Source organism: Bombina bombina, chromosome 7 (assembly GCF_027579735.1).
Source record: "Bombina bombina isolate aBomBom1 chromosome 7, aBomBom1.pri, whole genome shotgun sequence".
Taxonomy (NCBI): Eukaryota; Metazoa; Chordata; class Amphibia; order Anura; family Bombinatoridae; genus Bombina; species Bombina bombina.
The window spans coordinates 572,953,539-572,962,719 of NC_069505.1; positions in this window are offsets into that span (position 1 = coordinate 572,953,539).

Consider the following 9,181-nt stretch of genomic DNA (forward strand, 5'->3'; position numbering starts at 1 on the left):
GCTTGATAATTCGGCCCCATGTAGTCACATTATATCAGGATATATACAGCTATACAAATAAATAAACTGTGAAATTTAGGGGTTAGCTATGCTTAAAGGGACAGTAAACACCACAAGATTATAATATAAAATGTTTACATAGAAACATAGAATTTGATGGTAGATAAGAACCAAAAAGGCCTATCAAGTCTACCCATATTACATTTTACTTTTTCCTAGGATAGCCTTATGCATGTCCCAGGCAAGACTGCAGAAAAACATAAATTATGCTTACCTGATCATTTTCTTTTCTTCTGTACGGGGAGAGTCCACAGCTGCATTCATTACTTTTGGGAAATAAGAACCTTGCCACCAGGAGGAGGCAAAGACACCCCAGCCAAAGGCTTAAATACCTCTCCCACTTCCCTCATCCCCCAGTCATTCTGCCGAGGAACAAGGAACAGTAGAAGAAACATCAGGGTGATAAGGTGCCAGAAGAATAAAAAACAGACGCCCCACAGAAAAAATATGGGTGGGGAGCTGAAGAAAAGAAAATGATCAGGTAAGCATAATTTATGTTTTTCTTCATAAATGAAAAGAGTCCACAGCTGCATTCATTACTTTTGGGAAAACAATACCCAAGCTATAGAGGACACTGAATGCTAAAATGGGAGGGTACAAAAGGTGGCCCCTTCTGAAGACACCAGGCCTGAAACCCCTACCCAGCAACAAATCCGCTTCATCCGAAGCCGAGAAAACCTTGAAAAAGTACACTGACCCACAGAAGTTCACAAGCCTTGCTAGAGACCGCAGAAATAGACTCAACTGAGCGAACACGCCTCCGGGAGACACCATCGCCCAGCAGTCGGTCCCCCAAAACACATCCCTTACGAGAGAAAGGGATCAACTACCGTAAACTCCCAAAAGGAAGAGAACAGATAAACCAGACAAGGATACCCAGAAAACCCTAATTAGGGTACAAGTGCCAAATAAAAAAAAGAAAAAACTCCAGAACCAAGTCAAGCGCATAGAGACCAGAAACCAGTCCTGAGAAACAAGGGGAGGCAACGGCCAGACCCCAAGAGTACAGAAACCACCAGATTAGGACCGGGATCCGAAAACTGAAGAAAACTGAAGACAAAGTCCTCAAGTCACAAGGAACTTAGAATATCAAGATATTCAGAAGCCAAAATACGTGCCACAAACCCAGATAGAAAAATACCTGCATCAAGCACATGCAATAGTCATACCAGGATGACTTGTAAACAAAAGAGCAGCTGAAGTAGATTTGATAAAAATACACCTCCCAGTAATGGGAATTAAACCTGAGTTGTCAAAAGACCTAACCTGTTGCTCTAACCATCATAACAGATGAGAGCACCAACACCACCTTCAAACTGCAAAACATCCACTGAGCAGTGAACACATCCCAGGCTATCCAAAGCTACTCGCGTAACTTGACCATGGAGAAGCACCGAAACCTCAAAAAGCCTCACTGTACCTCAAACCCCGAGGACTAATCCCAGCAGATTCTGCACCCAACACCGGACCTACCCAGCGACAGGCAGATCTGACAAGCAGGGGAACAAAAAGACCCCAATCTCCGACCCAGAGAAAGGGCAGAATGGAACGGACCTAGCCACCCCAATATAGTTCGGGTGCCAACCCAAATAGGTCCCCCAAGTAGGAACTTGCAAGAGAACCTCATAGAGATGAACGGAGAAATGCAGTAGATCGCCATAAGAAGGAGGATACTATAACAGTCAACACGGAGACTTCAATCTCCACAGATGGCACAGAACAACCCACTATAGGGTAAAATAACGATTTCAATCATCTGCCCACAAGACAGGGCAGCCAACCTTTCGAGAGAGGAAAGTCCACCTCCAAAAGGAGAACAAAACTACCCCCCCCCCCCTCAAGGGGGAGAACACAGAAAACAACAGCGCACAAGCCCCATACAGGAAGCCGTAGCCTGATGAACACAAAAGCTGAATGAAAATCATCCAGACACCACGAAACACAGAAGAACTCCCAATGAACGCACAGATCCTGGCCAAGCTGCAAGCAGCTCAACTAACTAGACCATAAGTCATAGCCAATGTTCCCTGGAAAAACTGGAAAGCACTGAACTAGCCACAGGATCATAAGGTTCCGGACATCAGGAAAGATCCAAGACAAAAACGATAGGCCCGAGCCCAGAAATGAGTGGAACCAACCACACCCCAGGGAACACAGACCTCACAGGGGAATAACCGGACTAATCCAGAAAAACAGAAAACAAGAGTCACTCGAAAATTCTCAACTCAAAGGAAGAGAACAGCCCTTGTCGGAGTCCAGCACTCCAAGAGGAGCTAGAGCACAACAGAGTCGCTACAAGACTCCAGAGCCCAAAAGGCGTGCAGAACACCACCAAGAAATCCAAGACCAAGGGAAAACACAGAGGACCAAGTCGTCCGAAAAGGGAGTAGAACAAGGCTAGAGCAAACCACGAGGCCACACCAGTGTCCCCCTAAACGTCTCCATAAACACCTCAGAGTACGTAACCAGAGAAACCCACCTAAGGAAAACGAATGCAAAGCATCCCAACCCCAGTAGAAAAAAACCCTAAGCAAAGCTTGGAGAAGGAGACAACACAGTCTATTGTCCCTGATAGGGAAAAAAAATAACTCGGAAAAGGCCACAAGCCCTCCCCGAAGGCGGCTTAACCCCTAAGGTTAACAAGTCCAGAAGTCCCTAAAGAAGAGAACGACAAAAGGAACAAGTCCAAAAAGCCTCTAAAAGGCAAGACCACCAGGAACCGGCAGCAAGGAGGCCCAAAATCCTACACACCTTCACCCACGCGGGAAGGAACACTCTAAGTCCCGACAGATATCGGAAACAACTGAGTGTGTTGCAGTGGAACTCCACCGAATCCCAGACGACCAGCTAAAAAGGCTAATGAGGACTGAACCAATCCTCCACGCCACACAAATCTTCAGGTCCTTTCAGAATGCTCAGCAGAACTTGTAATTTAAAAAAATAATACTAATAATAATGTAAAGCACTTGGCGCCTTAACCGGATCAGCCAGGCAGAACCGGCGCCTCAAGTCTGAAAGATCTGAACCCAAGCAGTACTAGCCTGCAACCAAGGGCCCGAGGCCTCATATATTCACCCCTAGAGGGAGAATAAATGGCAGATAAACATATGATAAAACACATCCTCTAGAACAAACTTCCGTAGAAGTAAACAGTGCGATCAAAAGGTTGCAAGTATTTATTCCAAATATATAAAATTCCCGAAGGAAAAATAAAACATGAGCTGTAATCAATAAACAATCATCCTGACCGGAGTAAAAAAAAGAAGGCAACCCGTAGGTTATCGCCCAATAAGAACAGACCCACCTGTAGGATAGCCCAACAGGGGCCCTGTTCTTCCAAGCTCAGAACTGGAAAAGGATACTCAACAAACAAGCCAATAAGAAGAATACTTTGTCCCCTTATATCTAATTCTGAAAGCTATTTGAAGAAGACTGAGAATCCTCAGATCCATTAAGGATGGGATCTTCCGACGCCAAAGCATGCCTCAATAGAACATGAAGGCGCGCCAGTCTATACCGAAAAGCACAGCTACCCCCGCTGGAACAAAAGACGACTCCGGCCCCGAAGGTAGACCCCCTGAAGTCTCAGGGACAGTCGTTCCCCCAGAGAGCTGAACAGGCCATCCCATGCCTGAGGACCCCCGGATAACGGAAAACAAACAATATCTGAAGCAACTTTCTGGAAGTTGCAGATTCACCTGCGCCAAAATTATGGACATGCGACAACGTGCCAAAACCCCCGGAGGGAACAAGCCACCTTCCCGAGAAGGATAAGCAAAGTCTGGGTTACCTGCATGCGTAGTAAGAGATGGTGGAAGGGAACTCGCCACTCGGAGGACAGAAGCCCCAGAGGCGGATGGCTCAGCGGCCCCTTGATTCCCCGATCCTGAGGAATTGAGCACTCTAATACAGCCTTCAGAACATAACTGATAGGCTTGTATCATTCGGGGCAATACGCATTCTGCGCAAGGAGTAGACTCTGAAGCAGAGACGTCCGTCTCCACAATATCAGACTCCTCCATAACTAGGATATGGAATACAAAAGAGTGGACTAAAAAAATCTAAACAGCACCTGAGACCCACAATGGCTGGGGCACTTACCACCTCCTATGAACCAGACACTAGCAGACCAGAATTTCTCTGTCGCCACACGGTCAGGAATGCGCAAATGGAGCCCAAAAAAACTTGACCACATTCGGTCACCAGGTGAACCGTATAGTCTAAAAAAGTGCACCTAACTGCAAGGTTGCGTCACTTTCCAAAAGCTGTTATGTTCCACAAGCCATGAGCAGAAATAACACTACACATAAGCAGGTTGAATCATATAACAAACATGGTTAAAAAAAACCCTGTTCAATAACCCCCCTCAGGAGATATTAACCCTTGATTCCAAGATACTAAAGGAGCTTCACTGAGACCCTGTGTTATAAGTTAATCCCGAGAGGTGGTAGCCCCTCGGAAAAAATATGTAATACAGTACATTTCATGAAGAAAGTAAAATAAAACGATCTTACCGGAATCTACGCCGTGGAACAGGAACACAGCCCTTCAAGTGTGACAGATAGTAGCATCACTTCTGCCATGGACTTGAGAGAAGAAAGCAGGCAACGAAATATGTCAACGCTGATTGCTTGTGGAGCTGTTAATATGAGTCGGGATGGTTTTGCAGAAAGACTCTCCCTGCATCTCCAGACTCTAACTTTCATCCATGCTTTCACTGAAAGGCTGACAGGACTACTTAAAACTCCAGTCCCATGCCGAAGAGTACTACCCTCCATAAGAAACTAATCTAAAACTTCTGACACGTCTCTGCCAACCTCCTGGGACAAAAGGCAAAGAATGACTGGGGGATGAGGTAAGTGGGAGGGCTACTTAAAGGGACATTATACACTCAAAAAAATATGGGGTATTCAAATACAGAATTTAAAAAAAATAAAGTTTGTAATTGACATGTTTTAGCATTTTTTCTGCTAAAGCTTCTAAAATTGATGATAAAGTGTCACTACATAAGAATACGTTCGTAGGACACACTAGCTACAAAGCAAGGAGTTTTTCCTCGCTCCCTAGCTAGTGTCCTTTTAGCCAGCCCCCATGCTGGAGCTGCTAATACATGTCAATTACAATCCCCTCCCTGACTGTTCAGCTGTGCAGGGGAATAGGGAATCTCACTCACTGGGCCCCGTGCCAAGCACCCTGTTCCCCCTTCTAATTCGTTACTTGCCTGACAGCTGTCCCCATCCATTTTCAGACTGAGCCCCGCAAGAGTAAAGTTCTGCAGGAGTGAGGACAGTGGGAGCGTTACATTGAATACCTTGGGGGACAAGTGGAGTGGGACATCAGGCATCACACACGGGCAGCACTCACAAGGCTTTACAGGCTGTTATTATGTGTTGCAGCATTGTGGGCTGTGCGTGATTATCAGTTACACAATAACCTGTAACAGCTGTGCAACCTTTTTGTTTTCTAGTGTCTGTGTTAATAAGATTATACAGGCTTATATATATTTACATAAGTATAGGCTACACTATTAGACAGTATGACACACAATCTGGGGTCTGTTCTCCAGGTCATGGATAATCAGTGATCGCATTGTCAAATTCCAGAAGCGCTATCATTACAAGCCTTTCCATGTTATTACTTTGTAGCAATGTACTAGCTGTTATTATGTGTTGTTAGAAAGCATGATCATACTCACGCTGTGCGGGAGTATGATCATGCTTTCTAACATAGCTGTAATGCCCATATTCAATGCTCATACTCACGCACAGCCCACAATGCTGCAACACATAACAGCTTGTACATTGCTACAAAGTAATAACACGGAATGGCTTGTAATTATTGCGCTTCTGGAAATAGCACATCCTGATGCAGTGGCTGCTGTCTGAGTTTACCTATCGGTCATATCGGTAAACTCACACAGCAGCCACTGCATCAGGATGTGCTATTTCCAGAAGCGCAATCATTACAAGCCATTCCGTGTTATTACTTTGTAGCAATGTACAAGCTGTTATGTGTTGCAGCATATTTTGTAACTCTCTGGCCAAAAACAAATCCTCCTTTCTAGAATGTGTTTTATCCTGACCATAACATATTGGGGGTTGGGTATTTTTTTATTATAATATTCACTCATACACATTCAGAAAGGGATAGGTTTGAAGGCCAAGTGTTTCTACGTCTTTCACTAGGTTGGGAGCACTCCTGCTTACAAATCCTTTTTTGTACTGTATTGGACTAACCCATATGGCCTGTTTTTTAAGACATTACTGGAAAAATATTGTCTGCATTATGGGATTATATTTATTATAATGCGTGTGGTGTAGACTGTCCGTTCTCCTATGGTCCCTAAACAGAAGCTGTGTGTTGACATTTCTGAATTGTGTAAGAATGCCCATATTCAATATTCATATTCATCTTCTGTTTAGGGACCATAGGAGAACGGACAGTCCTCAGATGCCACGCATAGAATCTACACCACACGCATTATAATAAATATAATATGACTGATAGGTAAACTCACACAGCAGCCACACAGGGCCCAGTGAGTGAGATTCCCTATTCCCCTGCACAGTTGAACAGTCAGGGAGGGGATTGTAATTGACATGTTTTAGCAGCTCCAGCATGGGGGCTGGCTATAAGGACGCTAGCTAGGGAGCGAGGAAAAACTCCTTGCTTTGTAGCTAGTGTGTCCTACGAACGTATTCTTATGTAGTGACACTTTATCATCAATTTTAGAAGATTTAGCAGAAAAATTGCTAAAACATGTCAATTACAAACTTTATTTTTTTTAATTCTTTATTTGAATACCCCATATTTTTTTGAGTGTATAATGTCCCTTTAAGCCTTTAGCTGGGGTGTCTTTGGCTCCTCTTGGTGGCCAGGTTCTGAATTCCCAAAAGTAATGAATGCAGCTGTGGACTCTTTCCATTTATGAAGAAAAATCTTGTTTTTACAAGGTGTTTTCTGTCCCTTAAATTAATTTTTATATATTTTGTTGTTGTTTTATAAATAAATAAATAAAAATGTATGGGACATAAAAGTCCAAATAAAACTTTCATGATTCAGATAGGGTATGCCATTTTAAACAACTTTCCAATTTATTTGCTTTGTTCTCTTGGTATTCTTTGTTGAGAGCTAAACCTAGGTATGCTCATATGCTAATTTCTAAGCCATTGAAGGCCGCCTCTAATCTCAGTGCATGTTGGGTTTTTTTTACAGCTAGACAGCAGTAGTTCATGTGTACCATTTAGATAACATTGTGCTCACTCCCATGGAGTTACCTAGGAATAATCACTGATTGGCTAAAATGCAAGTCTGACAAAAGAACTGAAATAAGAGGGCAGTCTGCAGAGGCTTAGATACAAGGTAATTACAGAAGCAAAAAGTATATTAATCTAACTGTGTTGGTTATGCAAAATTGGGGAATGTGTAATAAAGGGATTATCTTTTTAAACAAATAAAAATTTACAAGTAGACAGTCCCTTTAAGAGACTTCAACTTTCTAAGGCTCTACTGACAGCTAGCTGGTGATTGGTCACTACATACATACGTCTCCTGGCATTGGGTCACCAGATGTGTTTAGCTAGATCTGTTTGCTGCTTCGGGCTGACTTTAAAGGGATATTAAACAGTAAATAAATGCTAGATACAATTACAGTATGTATTCAAAGAATAACCTGAGAATATACTGATGTATTTTTTTTAAATGTTTGTTGCATAAATATTGAAGAAATTTGTAAATGTTTTGTTTTTATAAAGTAATGAAATCCACCATGTTGGAAACTAGGCTTCCCCTTATCTCTCTCTTCTGCTAAGGACAATTAGGGTCAGGTATAAAACAGGCAATAAAGTGTCCAACCATGGAATTGTGGAAACCATTACGGTGTGGAATATGATAGTCAGCCATTGTTTGCACAGTTCAATGCTGGGGCACTTAAAGGGCCATTATACACTCATTTTTTCTTTGCATAAATGTTTTGTAGATTATCTATTTATAAAGCCTATAAAGTTTTTTTTGTTTTTTTTAAATGTATAACTTTGCTTATTTTTAAATAACATTGCTCTGATTTTCAGACTCCTAACCAAGCCCCAAAGTTATATTTGAATACCGTCAGCTACCTACTCCAGCTTGCTCCTATTTGTGTAAAGAGTCTTTTCATATGCAAAAGAAGGGGAAGTGGGGGAGTGTCTTATTTCCCACTTGCAGTGGGCTTTCCAGCTACCTTTTCAAGAGCTAAACTGAAAGCTTCTAAGTACGTTTTTAAACCATTTTATACTGGATTGTTATATCAGTATCTGTGCATCTTATTCTTTATAGTAGTGTCTATTACATGCAATTATATGAAAATGAGTGTATACTGTCCAATTAATTACCTGTTATATCTTTCCCTAGTATGTGTCGGCAAAAGAGAGAGATAAAGGGGAAACCTAGGCTCCAACATGGCAGTCACCAGTATGTTATAGAAACTAACTGGAGTCAGAAATACCACAATTCTCAGAATTAAATTGCAGCAAAATGGGACAAAATAAATAATCAAAAGGATTTTGCAACTTTGTTTTTTTTACTACAACTAAAGAAACATTGTATATTACAATCTCATACTGTTTCATCTTTATTTGACTATGTGTTTTAATTATAGAATACACAAATCTATTAGTTCATTTTCTCTCTAATATGAAGTAGCCGGATGGAGACAGTGTAATACTTTGCAATTTTATAAGTTTCTGTTATTTATGTTACATAAGCTATCCAAAGCACAAATTAATTGCATAATTGAACCCCTTAACGACCAGCGCCGTACCCTGTGCCTCTCTCTGCCGAGATCTCGCTAAAAGTAGCAAGATTGCGCTATTTCTGCATGCCCCACGAGTTGCCTCTCTGCATCGGTGGTGCCAATCGTTGGTGGCGTGGGAGGGTAAGGAGGGAGGTGGGTGGCCCATCCCTGGAGGGGGCGGGACCGCTACGCTACAGAAAAAAACACCTCTCAGAACGGCAGGGAGAGGAAAGGAGGGAGAAGGGGATCATACAGTGTAGGTGGGATTAGAGGGTTGGAAAGCAATCTTGGAGGGGGAAATGAGGTGGAGGCAGCTACACTACAGAAAGAATGTGATTTTTTTTTTAAATA